Source organism: Aphidius gifuensis, linkage group LG1 (assembly GCF_014905175.1).
Source record: "Aphidius gifuensis isolate YNYX2018 linkage group LG1, ASM1490517v1, whole genome shotgun sequence".
Lineage (NCBI taxonomy): Eukaryota > Metazoa > Arthropoda > Insecta > Hymenoptera > Braconidae > Aphidius > Aphidius gifuensis.
Genome location: NC_057788.1, coordinates 7,855,750 through 7,872,494, shown reverse-complemented (window position 1 = coordinate 7,872,494; position 16,745 = coordinate 7,855,750).

Below are 16,745 nucleotides of genomic sequence, written 5' to 3'. Positions count from 1 at the left end.
CGACATTGGTTCTCGTTTCTTTGTGTTCGACATATTTAAATCAAACCTTCGTAACCCACAAGTTGCTTGGTTTATTGGTTTAAATAAAAACGGGCTAACGTTATTCCCTTTTTTTTTTTTTTTTTATTATTTTTAAACTTGTCTCTTGTACCTTTTACTTCACATTATTCCGCAAGTAAAATCCCTTCAAGCATATATGGTACTTGTACATTATACATATATACACATATAAATATTTATATTTATTTATATATGCACATGTATGTATGTGTGTGTGTGTTATATATTGTTAATATCGTTATTGAGTTTGGTATACATATAATGTTGAATTTCTTCGTTTGTCCACTGGTAGTCTGCTCCCTTCAGCATGCGTGTGTATCATGTATAAATGTATTTAAAAAAAAAAAATATATATATATTATATATTTTTTAAAAAAATTTGCCTCTCTATATAGGCGAGGTCGTGCAATGTTTTCTCTACCAACGTCCTACACGATGGCGAGATTTATCACATTGTTTAGTGAACCCGATATTTTTTTTTTTTTCGTTGTTTCTAATTGTTTTTTTTTTTTATTTTATTTTATTTTAATTTTTATTTGCTTTTTCTTTATGTACTGCAAAACTCAATGTACCTTTTTTTTTTTAATTGTATTTGTTTTGGTGCTTGACTGTTCAAAAAAGTAATTAAAAAATAAAAAAAATTTCAGACAAACCAAAAGCGTTAGGTAAAAAATGTTTTTTACTTTGATTAAAAACAAAAAAAACAAAAAAAAAGTACATGGTACTGCAAAGACAGACAACAATGTATGTATAATTTTTTTTTTTTTTTTTTCACTGTATCTTGTTATTTAATGGTAGTTATTTCAAACACACACACACACATTAATTGTTTGTTTTATTTATAAAATTTTCCTAATTGTTTTGATTACAATCAGCATGATAATTCCATGATCAATGATCAATTTTTATTTCCTCCTCTTCAGGCCATAATATTGCACAATATATATACTAAATCATTTTGTATATAATTTTCCACAATCTATAAATAAAAATAATAAACCATTCAAATATATAAGATATACAAGTAAATTGACAAATAAATTTTACTTGTCACTTATAATAATATACAGAAAGAAAAAAAATAAGAAAAAAAACAAATTGGTAAATAAAAATAAGTAGATGAAGGTATAAAAAGAAAAGTGAACCGTAAAATTGTTACGTCATTACTCAGTTTAAGACGATTTTCTAAAGTGGAAACTCTCATGCTTGCTCTTGCGATTTTTCCCTCATTCACGGTTTGTTTGGTTGTTTGAAAAAAAAAAATAAATAAAAAACAAAAAATCTTAAGATTACATCACTTCAATGTGGTTAGAAAAATTGATCGATGAAGAAAAAGTAAATAACAAGGAAATATATAAAATAAAAAATGAACAAAAATTTTCATCATATTGTATTTTATATATACAGTGTGTTTGTATAACATCAATCTCATAGCATCATCGATCTATATTTTATTTTTGAACAATAGAAAAATGTATATAGTTCATCTTTGATACATGAATAATTTATACTAAAAAATTATGCAATAAGTTTAAATTTAAACCCAATAGATTATATTTAAAACAAGTATAATTTTTGCCCATTTTTAATTTAACATTTAATTTATGCAAATAATAATAATCATTAACTTGTTATCTATGAAAAAATTATGTCAATGTAGATGAGTGGTATATGTTTATTTAACAAGTGTTTGGTTATATTATATATCGTTCAATGAAACATGATATAGCACAAGTATTCAACACATTAATTAACAAAAACATGCCAGTTAATGATTTTACGATTTTTAAAAAAAAAATTTCAACAAGGAATTTTGATAATATTACACATGAAATTGACGATCAAACAGCACGCAATATTCACACGACGACTAATTAATTAAATATTTTATTAATCGTATAATTAACGATACATATTATATATTATTTATAAAATTGTATTAAAATTATTATATACAATTTTATAATAAATAGAAAATAATAAAAAAAAAAAAAAATTTATATTATATAAAGTGAATATTTATTATGTATTATATTGACAGAGGAAATCGGTGTCTGAAAATTTCCAATTTCCGTTTTTCGCACAATATAATAATATTCAAGGATATTATATTTCTCAATGGGATTTTCATCAAATTCTATACATCTATTTATGACAAAATACAATATATTTTATAACTTTCATTGATATTTATTGTATTGTTAATATATATATTTTTTATATTTAAAAAAAAAAAAAAAAGTTATATGATATTTACAAAATATTTAACTGAATCTACAGTTATTTATTTAAAATTCAATTAAAAAAATAATACCTTTTTTTTATTTTATATATTGTTGAGCATAAAGCAAACAACTTTCGATAGTTTTTTAATAATAGTTTTCCAACTGAATTTTATATGTTAAATTTTTTAATCAATGTATTTTGAACAATTCAAAAATTATACACAGAGAAATTTACTTCAAACAGTGTGGTTGTTGAAATTTTTGTTAGCACATGTACAAACTCCCAAACAAAAAAAAAAAAAAGCTATACATATTTAAGCAACTTTAAAAACATACAGGTGTTTAATTTTTTTTTTTTTTATTTTTTACTTGTCAGAAAGCACGTTCAACAATAAAAAAAAAAAAAAACAAATATAGAAGTAAAAATTAAATGTTTATTTTTTTTTTTGGTGGTTTCTTCATTATGTATTTTTTTGGAAAAAAAAAAAGCAACAATAAAAAAATTATTGCACACACATTTTGAGATAAAAGAATGGTTCAATGATTAGGGGGTCCGAATGGTTCCTCGGGGGTCTCATGAAGGCTTCATATAACCGCCCACAACTTGTAACAAGGAACCAACGTGTGGGAACGTATCGGATCGTTCATCATATACTACAGTATATTACTTTTTCATATATGTTTATAATATGCTGTACTTTCGACATTATATGTTTATATCTGTAGGGTATATAAAGTCTGAGCTTTATATGATGTTTCAAAAATAAAAATAAAAATAAATGAAGGGATAAAATTGAAGTTAAAAAACATGAAAATCAAAAATGAAAAAAAAAATTAATAAATCGATAAAATAAAATGATTCATTAATAAAAAAAAATTATATATAATGTTTATATTTATAAATAAACTTTTTTTTTTTTTTTTACAATATATATTACAATGTTTAAATTTAAACAAACACAAAATGGAAAAAACGATTGTGTCGTAACGACTTGTGCTTTTTACGAGAAGAAAATTAACATTAATAACATTATCATAATTATAAATTAAAAAATAAGTAACAAAATAATTTTATAAATATAATATATTTTGTTTTAATGAAAATTAAAAAGTTTTTAAAATGTGTTTATAGAGTGTTCATCAACATTTGGCACTTGTTTGAATTTAGAAAAAAAAAAATTGATAAAAGCTTAAAAATTCAAATATCCCAAAAAAAAAAAAAAAAAATGAATTTATATAAAATATATACGATACACAATATAAAAAGTGAAAAAAAAAAAAATAAATAACAATAAAAAGTCTCATCAGCAAACATTGAATATACTTTCGGAAAATGAAAAACATTTATCACTCCAAAAAAAAAAAATTTTTTTTTTTTTAAATAGCAATAATAGTGAGGTAAAAAAAAAAAAAAAAAAATTGCAATGCCTGTCGACATTAGCTAGTGAAAAATATAGGCGATCCACCTGCGGCAATTTGAGGAAAAAAAAAAAAATTAAAATTAAAAATTAGATATAGAAGAAAAAGGAATAATAAAATAAACAAAAAGAAAAGTAAAAAAATATAAAATGATAAAAAAGTTTAATTAAAATTCTCGAGCTAACAAAGTCTTCTTTTCTATTTTGTCGGTATATAACATATATACACAACGACTATATTCCAATTTTTTTCATACCTCCCACAAAACTGACTCATTTAAAAATTTTATTCTGCTTCGATATACATGTATGAAGAAAAAATAAATAAAAAAATTCTAATTGAAATATAAAAAAGTGTCAAAGATACATTACTTTTCAATTTTATATTTATTGATTTGAAAAAAAAAAAAAAAAAATTGTCTATAATCATCTTTTCCAGTCGATAAATTTTGATATTATTATACTTATTTATTTATTTTTTTTACATACAAGTGTATTCGAATTATCTTGTCTTTTCTTATCTTATTTAACGTTACAATTGTCTCTTTATATTTTAACGAATAAAAAATTTGCCGCTTTGTAACACGTTTCTACTGTTTCGTTTCTAGTTGAACACTGCAGTGAACGAAGTAAAGGTGACATTTGCCCACGTAATTCACGTTCCAAGTTTTACCAACGTGCGATTTAACCGCAGTATATAATATACATATATATACGAACAGAAGAATAGATAGATATATCCAAACATACATTGCAAACTAGTTACTTCTGTCACGTTTCACGTTTCAGAATATATTCACACACGCACACATTTTTATATAAACCTAACTGGTCTCGTAGAGGACGAATTATTCTTATACAATTCAACTCACTGTTTTATTTTTTTCTTTTATTTTTATACTCATTTTATTTTTTTTTTTTGATTCATCCATTTACTCAACTCGTTAAAATAAACCACAAAATATTGTATCGAAAAAAAATAATATTTTAAAATTCAATATTACACGAGGAACAAAAAACCTCAAAAATCAGTACGTAAAAAAATAAAAATATATACACGTTCATCTGATTAAAAACTCTTTTTTTTTTTTTTTTTTATATATTGCTTTATTCTGATTGTTAAGAAATGATATATTTTTTTTTAAATTTAATAATTTTATTTTCTTATTTTTAAAAATAATAAATTATAATTTTAATTATAAATATAATCATAATAATTAATTTTAAAAAATAAATAAATTTAAAAAAAAATTCTTAATTTGTTTTATATAAACGTTTATTTATTTATTTATTTTTTAATTTTCGCGTGTATGAAAAATATTATCTTGAACAACAAAATCATCGTATGTGTATCGAGATTTTTTATTTATTTATATGTATATATAATACAAATTATTCGCGAAGCCGACAACCCTGACCCCCGACCCTGTTTTACATTGCGCCCGTTGCACCGTATAATTAGGGGGTCAAACCCAACCAACCAGAGCATGGTATAACTCTTTTTTTTTTTTTTTTGTTTTTTATACAACCACCTCCAACATTGTGAATAAACTTGAATGTTTCCCACAGACCCATAACACGTTTTAGTTTAAAAAAAAAAAACACATCATCATCATCTTAGTAAATCGCCAATGAAGACTTGCGAAACACATTATATCCTGAATCACATACCGGGAAAGTCATTAAAATAATAACACTTTCTTCAATCCATCAACGATATATCGACGTTATACTTATATAAATAAGAAAAATTATTTAATTGTATAAATTATAGATTTTACTTTGTTTTTGCAAATAATAACAATATTGTTTTTATAATGAAATTTTATTAAATTATATGTATTATATCATCATTTTACTATACAGTAAAAAAATCTATTTTTTTTTTTTTTTACGAGATCGACATTATAATGTTGCCGCGATAGACGATAATCACAATACGATACGATACGATAATCACGATAGACGATACAATAATCCAAATTTTTATCGTGACGATATGGCGAGACGATACGAGAATTTCCTCACGATAATTACGATAATGCGATAATAGCGTCAAAAATTTGAAATGAGCTATCCTCATAATTTTTTTTTTATTAAATTGTGTAGGACCTTAGCAAGTCTAGAAAAAAAAATGGGAATTTTTGAAACCGTCAAAAGAGGGTAGGGAGTGGATTTTAAGGGTTTTTCATTTTTTTGTCAATTAATTAGTTTTATAAAATGTAATTTTAAATTATTTACAAGAATTTCGTCATATTCACGATATTCTCGTAATAATTACAAAAATATCATCATATACGATACGATAATGCATTCGATGATACGATAATATCGTGAAAATTTCACGATACGATACGATAATGACTGGATTATCGTATCGTATCGTATCGCGGCAACACTTCGACAACCTCACTTTGCAGTGAACCCAAAAACGTGAAAGTACAATTAATGATGTTTCGCGAAAAATAATGATGAAAATTTTTTTAAGAGTAATTAAAGTCAGCTTCTATATTTTTTTAATTGAGAACAGTTGACTCTTATCAGTAACTACCTGCCTAATTTTAGAAATATTGATTTTTTTATTTAAATTTTAAAAATTAAACTGTATGAATAATTATCAAATTCAATTATGTTTTTTGTCAAATATTTTAATTTCCTATTTTCGTTTATATTGCAAGAGTGTCAACTTAATAAATACATTTTATAAACTTGATATAAATTTAATCACATATATAAACTCAACGGATTAGTTAAGTCTTGAAAATCTACAAAGGTACCATCTGCCGACATAAGTCTCCGCACGCGACAATAAATGCACGACTGAATAAAATACTATATACACATTGAACTGGCATCTTAAAACCATCATTATATATATATATTTATAAACATATATAATATACATTAATATTTGTATGTTATATATATAAAAGGTAGATTTATCTAGTATGCTTTATATACTAAACGTTTACATTCAATTAAATGCAACTTAATGATGCTCTGTATATATCTTTCAAGGATTTCATTATACATACACTATATATAATTATATATAGAATGTATGACTTACAAAGAATATGATACAAAATGTGAATATATATGTCTAATATGTACATATAAAAGCCGCTAGATGAATAAGCAACATGTACCTTTGACAAATGCGTGTATATCAAATTTAACTTTGAGGGAATAAATTATAAATTTCATCTTATTTTATCCTATATACAGCTGTCAATATACGTATTTATTTCATAAAATTGATATACACCATGTTACAAATTTATTATATACTCTGTGTGCAATTTTCAAAATCATTAATAAGCAAAGAAAATCCTTAATTTAATTTAGAACCAAAAAATAAAAAAAATAAATAAAATATTACAATTTATGTAAGTTATACATGTGTTTTTCTTTTATTTATTTATTTTTTCAAGTCAATTTTTTTTTTTTTTTTTATATTATTTCTTATTTTTTTCTTCCCTTGATTATTTTTTTTTTTTTTGTTTCATGGAACAATGATCTTGATCTGTCGGTCGATAAGACAAGGCCAGGATTAAGGCTGTCTCAGCGACCCCTTATTTTTCTCTATTTTCTTATAGTCTCTGGTTATCGAGAGAAGAAAAATACAATGTTGAAAGAAAAAGGGGAAGGAAGGGGGCAAAACGATGATACGATAACGATATACGTTTTGTTGGTAGCTATATATATAATATACTTGAATCTTGTCTAAAAGTAACGAACAAACGTTGGCAATTTCTATTTTTTTTTTTTTTTTTTTGCTTCGGTAAATAAAAAGATAATGCAACAATTTAACCATCTTTTATTCCGATAATTTTTTTTTTTTTTTTTTGTTCTCATTGACTAATAATATTATATTTTTATGATATAAATAAAAAATAAAAATAAAATAGAAAAAACAATGAAATCAATATGATACTGTATACACTTTGCAGTGGTAAAAAAAAAAAAAATTTATAATATTTAATTAATAAATATACATATATAAATATCATTAAAATTATAAATTTATATTTTTCTTTAAAATTATGTAAAAATTAAAAATTTTCATGTATAACATGTGTGTGTATATACGTTAATGGATTGATGGTTGTCTGCACGATATGGAGAACGTTTAAAAAAAATTCATGAAGGAAACAAAAAATAAAAAAGAGAGAACGATGGGAGGTGGGGGGTAAAGACCTTTCAAGGTAGTTTTCTTGGTGGCTAATCTTTCATCTTATAAAATCTTTCTCTCTTCACATTGTACATAAGAATTTACCATTTGCATTCATACTTTGATTCTCGCAGCCCACGATTTAACATCAGATAGATTGAAGGGATGAACTTGACTTGATGAGAGAGAGAATACTTGCAAAATGTTTAAAGAAAATTGCAAATTAATTCACCCCAGATCAAATGGTTAAAGTGATAGAGTGGGGAAATTGGTTAGCTTTTTGATAGAAAATGTGATGATGGAAAAAAAAAAACCGTCTGTCTATAATCAGCTATATATAGCTATATTATCCTTTTTCACTAACACAAAGACTTTACCACCGAAAATCTCGAAATAAAAGTCAAAAATTCCTATATATCTCTAATTTTATATACGTCATTATGTAATTTCAACTATTTCAAGTAGTAAAAAAAATAAATAAAAAAAATATAGTTAATGAAATAAATTATTTAACAATTTAGTAACTCTTTTTTTTAAAATCCACAAATTCTAACAATTTAATCTTCAATATAATTACCCAGAAAATTAAATTATTTTTCAACTAAAATATTAAATATTTTAACTAAAAATTATTTCAAATTATTATCAGCTTCATGAGATCAATTATTAAATTTGAGAAAAAATTTTTCTGAGCAAGTCACGTGCAAGCTTCACGAAGCTTGAAAAATAAAAAAAAAAAGTATATATATATTTTTTTTGATTTATTTTCCAATTATTTTAAACTATTTTTTCAAATATCCAAATATTTTTTTTTTATTTTTGATTATTTAAAATAGTATAGTTGTTATATAAAAGTAAAATAAAAACTATAGTAAAAATATTTTTTTGACTATCTCATTTTGTCCTGTTCTCTTTCTCATATTTTTTTTTTTTCTTTTGCATATATATACGCGACATTTCTAATATTTTTTCATACATATAATATAATCAAAAATCTTAATCCAAACTTTGAAAACTTGTCATTTAAGTATGTAGATATATATATAAATAAACCTGCAAGGCAGAAACTATACTACTACTTTAATCTAGTTCAAGTTTTCAACTTATTTACGAGAATATATATATGTATAACTATCCGTTTACCAAAGATGGAAAGGAATAGTGTCTTTAAGGGCAACTTCTGTACTCGACTTTAGATATGATCAAGGTGAAAACTCATCTAAAACATTAATCCCCTTCAAAGAAAGATACCCAAGATGTGTCAAGATGATTGGACGTTAATCGATTACTCAAAGACCTAAAACTCCTTGAGAGAAATCAAATACCTTTTGAAATTTGATATACTAAATCCTTAATGAGTCATATAATATTTTACTTGAATGAATTTATAATAATTTAACAAATTTATACATACTTTTATGTAAGTACATACCTATATCATCAAGATAATATTTATATAAATACATTAAATAAAAAATTAATTAATTTAAATTATATGCGACAAAGTTATAAAGTTAAATTTATATATATGAAATATTTAAGCTATATAAAAAAAAGTAATTTAATAAACATTACTTTGATGAAAATAACAAAGTAGTTATATATTAAAATAAATAAATATAAATATAATTTAAAACAATAGAAGCAAGAAAAATTTAAAACACTTGGACAAATAAGTCTAAGTAATAAAAAAAAATTATATTGCACTTGTAGCTTGCTCCTCAACTTCTCACAACGACTGTGAAGAAACAGACATAAGAGCAAATAGCAATACAAGTTTTTGTGTCTGACAAGCCAAAGCAAGTCTTCTTGTACGAGTCTATCCTTATTTTTAAATATAATTTTTTTTTTTTTTATATTTTATTTGATAAATTTGTAATGCACACGTATTTTGTGTTATCAATTAGTCAGTCAAACACATCAACTATCAATTATTCATTATGATAAATTGATTAATTGATACAAAAATTATTTTTACACAAGAAAAAAAACGAGTAAAAATTACAATTCATTAATCGTGATGACACAAAAATAACTCAGGTGAATTGAAAAAGATTATTCTATTGTTAAAAATAAGTGAGAATTTTGTGGATAAAAAAATAATTAAAAATCAGAGAGAGAAAAAGAGAAAACGACTAGAAAATTTAATCCAATTTTTATAAAATTTATAAAACAATTATTACTCTTGGTGTAAAAAAATTTTTAATTGATAATATTTACACACACATACCAACTAAATGACATAATATAAAAATACCAATGAATGTGTAAAATAGTATTCAGTGTAATGCCACTCTACTCAGCTAAGTACTTGCTAATTAACGAGCACGTGCGTGTCATGTATATAGTTGATGTAAAAAAAAAAAAAAAAGAGTGAAAAGAATCAACAAATAAAAGGACTAAAGAAAAACCAAATAAAAATCATAGTAAAAGAGGGCAAAACACAAATGCAATAAATTAATTGAAGGTACGCTCTTCGAAGGTGCTTCGAAACTGGCTAATTGAGCGCGACCCTCGCTTTGATTAATCGCTTAATCGATCTGCCTGTAACACACAACATACTGTACTCGAGGTTTTTCGTTAGAAATTGCTTGGCATCTAGCATCGATCCTCGTGGTAATATAAAAAAAATAAATAAACATTTACAAAAACAAAAAAAAGATAATTTAAAAAAAAAAAAAAACTAAAAAAATTGTATAAATTTTTCTTGCTCTATATAGATTTATAACAAAAAAAAAAAAGAAATAAAAAATTACTCAGATGACCGTGATCAATATTACACGGTTTTTTGATTTTGCAAATTAAAATTTAGATGTATAAATGAGATAATATATGAAAACAAGCGGCAAATAAAACATGACGTTTATTTTGTTATGCAAATGAATATTGTTTTTGAAAGAACGACAACATTATCAGCATTATCATCATCATCATGATCGTCATGATTATCATCAATCGAATGAATATATATAGAATATAAACTAGAGTAAAGAAAAAAATATATAATGACACTAATGAATATTTACTCATCCACAAATGATGAGGGAGAGAAAGAGATATATACATAGATAAGAGACATCATGATCAAATGTATAATTTTCAAATTAAATATACACCAATCAAATCATTAAATATATGTAAATTATATATTTTATGATATCAAAATAGTTGATGATAATACGTTCCACTACATATTTCAATATTAAATTCCAAACAAATTGAAAAACACTATCAAATTAACACTTTTTTAATTTTATTTTTCCCGCCCATCAATGTGTTGCACATTTAAAGTTTTAAAAATGTTAAAATTGTTTTTTTTTTTTTTTATCTGTATAAAATAAACTTTAAATTAAATAAAAAAAAAAAAGTAAAACTTTAATTATTTATAATTAATCAATACATAATTAATTTTAATGAAAATAATTTGATAATTTAAAGATAAAAAAAAAGCCAAATAAAATAGCAAGCAAAAAAAAAAAAATATATACCTATATTTGGTAAAAAAAAAAAAAAACAACAAAGATAAGAGTCCAGGCACCGTTATCTTTGAAATTCTCGGCTTCATCAAGTGTAACGAAATAAATGGAAGACAAAAAAAAAAAATAAAAATGATAAGAAAATAAAAAAAAAAAAAAAGGAAAAATCGAAACTGAAGAATAAAAAAGTCAATTCAAAGATGACTTTTCTATTTTTATTTATTTTTTTTTTTTACTATCATCGTTTGTTCGAATGATCGACATACAAAACGAAAAGTAAAAAAAAATAAAAAAAGAGTTGATAAAATCGGTTTGACGTATTGAGGATTATCTTAGTTGACGATTCATAGGAAAAATCGTTTTCATTTATGTTGTATTTTCTCAATTGACATATCTATCGTTTTGTCAAACACACAAACACACACAAACATAAAATTTTTTATATTAGCATTATTCTTGAATTTTCGGTAAACTATATATAAATCTTCAATCTTTTACACTTTGACATTGTTGTCCCGCGAGAATTCAGTGGAAATCGATCTTCGTAAAGGAAAACTTGGTAAAAAAAAAAAAGATAAAGGTAAAAAATTGTAGAAAAAATAAAAAAAAAAGGATTTTTAAAGAAAAAAATTTCGATAGATATAAGAGAGAGCTTTTTTTATTTTTATTTTTTCAATCGGAAGTAATTTGATATCTTGTACACGGTATAAATTGACGCACTTTGAATATTACAAATTTTAAAAATATATATATCTACTTGAACCAACAGCCGAGTTCAACTTTTTAAAAACACGTTTTATATATTAATTTAACGCTAGTAATAAAGTTTTTAATTTAATTGAAATGATTGTTTTTTTTTTCGTTTCATTATTATTTTCATTTTTTTTTTTGTTACTCAAGAGAGAAAAAAAAAAATGAGTCAAATGAATGGGCCAATTTAGTTGAAACACACGCAAAAGTTTTGTAAAAACTTATTTCATTAGTTTTCATTTTCTTTTTGTCGATATATATTTTTTTATTTTAAACTTTTTTATTTTAGCTGTAGGTTCATTAGTTAACGATCAAATAAATAGAAGAGAGAAAATTTTATATATATATTTTTCTTTTTTCAATGAAGCATATAATTGATATAAAAATAATAAGAATTTAAAGAAAAAAAAAAATAATAATAAATTTACCACGTGCGTTTTTAAAGAAGAAGTTGATCCAGTCATTAAAAAAAATTTTCATATACTTTTAAATTAAACTTTTGATATAATTATTTTTGAATTATACAATATAGAAACAAAAATATATTGTTGTTGTTCACTTATTAAAAAATTATTTAAATTTAAAAAAGCCATATTTCAATGATTTTCTTTGTAAAAGAAATAGAAAAGCTTTTAAATGAAAAAAAAAAGTAATTAAACACACAAAAAAAATTAATTTAAAAAAACAACTGCACTGCAAATTAAAATAATAATTATCTATTATTACAATCAATTAAATTAATAAACAAAAAATCCACAATAACACACAGTAAAAAAAAAAAAGCACAGCTTGCAAAATGAAAATGAAATTTGTTCTTATTTACACTTGATTTTTAAAGTCACCTGCAACCGGAATTACTCAAAATTAAAAAATTTAACTAGATAAATTTTCCAACAAAAATATCAAATATAAAGTTAAATAATAATAATGATGATAATAAATAGAAATAAATAAAGTTATAATAAAAATAATAAAGTGTTGTCGCGAGTCTGTTTCTGGCGGTACTCTGCCGGCGTTCTTTGCCTTCAACAGAGTGGAAGAATGATCTTGTGTGCTGGATAAAAAGAAGCTTGAAAAAGAAAACGAAGAAGACCAAAGCAAAAGAAGGAGGTAACTAAAGGTAGGAGAGAATATAAACTGGCCTTCAGTCCAGCAAAATAAACTAACGAATGCTTAAAATTGTCTTATTTTTCTTAAAATTCTTCTTCAAACTATTCTTTACTTTTTTAAGACAATATTTCAATCCGGAAGATATTTAACAAAAAAAAAAAAATTGAATATTAAATCAAGTCAAATTAAATTTAAGTTATACCAAATATTTGTATCATATTTTTTGTTAGATAGTCACAATATCCATAATATCGTCAAAAAAAAAAAATTCACCAATCAAAATATTTAAATCAAAAATATATCCAACAAATAGAAAAAAATAAAAATTCCAGAAATATAATAATCATTCTATCTATCTTATAAAAAATTAAAAAAAAAATTAAAACAATTTATTTTTAAATTAGTCAACTGTTAAATGTATCAAAAAATTATTAAATTTTTTTTTTTTTAATTTTAATTTGCAATATTATTTAACAAGATATTTTTTTTCAAAATAATTTGACCATAAAATTTGAATTCAGATTATTTTGAGCATGATATATTCACTTGTAATAGTATATTTTTTTTTTAATTTCATTTCATCGCGTAATAAAAAATAAATTTATTAAAATAAAAAAAAAAATATATCATGCCATCATATTTTTTAATTTTATTAAATTTTTTTTTAAATAGATATTTTTATATCAATATTTTTCATTTGTCGTTATTGTCTTTTGTATATATATTTTCAAATAATATTATTTTATTAATGCTTTTTATACTGATAAATTTAAACCGTATATGGAGCATTGAGAAATGCAATCACGTACACGTCGTAGACCAAATTACTTTGACTCTTTGACTGATCAAGGCCCTCAAGTGATCCATCGCGATCACTAAACTCTAATGGATACCTTTACTCATACTGCCAATTAATCTGTAAACCTAGTCAACCACGTGGAAACAACAACGATAAACAACAACTCAACTCGTCAATTACCAATTAGTACTTTTTTTATATATATCTTTTTTTTTTATCATCAACATATAATAATATAAGTAATAAAATAAATTTCAAATATAAAGAAAAAAAAAAAAATGTCTATACATATTTTTTCAACAGCTTCCATATAAACTCTTGCAAGTAATTAAAATTATCATATTTAATTTTATTCAAATAAAAATACTTGAAAATCTTTTTTTTTTTTTTTTAATAAAAATTAATAATTATACCCGATTAAATAAAGAAAAAAAAAATCTATTTATTAAAAATTGAGTTAATTAAAAAAAAAATAAATTTAATTAACTAAATTATTATTTTTTTTTTTTAATTATTATTGATTAGTTTCAAGACACGTAAAAAAAGTTTTAGAAAAATTATATTTTTATTTATTTATAATTATTATTTGGAGTATATTGTAAATGATTAAAAGATAAATATGTTAACAAGTTTATTTATCTATGGATTTAATGCCAAACCCTCATTATTGTATGAAAGCTTTATGTACAACAACACACAAGTTTAACAAACGTGGAACCAGGTATTTTGCATGAAGATCAAAGGGTTAATACTCTGGTATATTTAGTCAATAAGTGGTGATAAAGAGGATAGAAAATTTGTTTCAAAATTTACAAAATCGACAGTTCATTTACTTGATGTTCAAGCCAATTTTCAATCAATCGAATTTTCAATAAATCAATATATACTTATGTTTAACATGTGCATACATTTATTGAAGGATTATGAACTTAATAGATAATTATAATTATTTGCTGTAATAATCATTTATATATATGTGTTAATAACTATCAAGTACTAACTGGCTTTATCATGATAATTCTATACATGACACACAAAAATTGATAGTTAATTTTTATCCATATATATAAACGATTATTTATTAAACTTGATGCAAAAAAAAAATGGGACAAAAGCTCCTGTTTGAATTTTTTTTAACGTCAACAGATAGTTAATGTTGATGAAAATAAATACGCAAATTTAAAAAATTATAAGTAAATACACGCGAAATTATGACGGAATTTTAGATAATATGATTATCAATTTTTTTTTAAGAGTATGCAAGAACATATGCAACTTTTTATGTGGTAGTTTGATAAATAATTATGTGTTAAATGAATCCTACCTTTTTAGCGTCCATTAATTCCATCATCATCATCATCATCGTCTCAAGAAGATCTTCCACTGGTCCCCAGGTAGTTGATTCCATCAGGAACATGTTGAATATTCACACACAAACACAAACACTATTTTTTTTACACCACTTTTCACTATCTGTAACAGAAAAAAATAAATCATTTTTAAAATTACATGATTATTGACTTGATAATAGATTTCTAATTTAATTATTTATTTTTTATTTATTTTAATATTTGAAATTGATGAAGCTTGTGATAATGTACAGTTTATTTTGATGGCATATTTTCCGTTGGTGGCATAAAATTCTCAGTGTGTTGGAGACGAACAACATGAGCATATCAAAAAGAAAAAAAAAGAAAAAAAAATACTACGATCCTAGTGTTGCTATTGATGGTGAATATTAAGTCATTAATATCAACTGTCAAGATATTAATTAATGATTTTAAACTGTTTTTTTAAATAGAAAAGAATCTATTTAATAATTTAAAATCATTTGAATAACTAAAAGCAAATGTGTATCAACAATACCAATAAATGGTACACTAAAACAAACATAAAGTCAACAACATCAACATCATTTGGCATTGATAAAATGTAAATTATAAAAATGCCAAAACTGTAATGGTCAAACATAACAAACTACTTTAAATTTAACAAATGGTTTGTTAATTGTCTTGTCTGTTCAGTCAAGTCCATCATTTGCAAGACCAAACGTATCACAAAGTATTATTTTTAAAATCTCATATTAACATTATCAAATAGTTCATAAGAAATCCAATAACCTGGTAAACATCAATCAACACCAACATACCTCACAACACTTCCAGCATCATCATCATCATCTTCTTGGTTTTGTTTAAAGTTCATTAATTCTTTGTTGTTGTTCAGTCTAATCAATATCCTCATCATCTTTGTAATATTCAATATCTGTAATTTTTTTTGAGCACATGAATTAGCAAGATGTTGGATAATTGTTAAATTTATTTAACAAAATTAAAATATATTTACCATTATTTATTGTCCATCAATAGCACCAAGACCAGCCACAATTTTTTAAGTTAATTTTTCAACCATCTCCTTGACATCTGTAAACATTAAAAATACCAAATTAAAATAATGTTATAAATCATTCTCAAGTGCAATAATTATTGGAGCAACAAATAGTAATTATTAAATTTATGCTGATATGATACAAGATTATACGTAAATAACAATTTAAAATATTATTATTTAAATAAACAAATAATGTTTAAATAAATAAATATTGTTTAAATAAATAAATAAACAATGTTTAATAAAATAAATAAATCATTGTTAAATAAACAAATAATGTTTAAATAATAAACAAATAAATTTGGAGCTTAAAATGGAGTAAATAAATAATGACGAAATTTC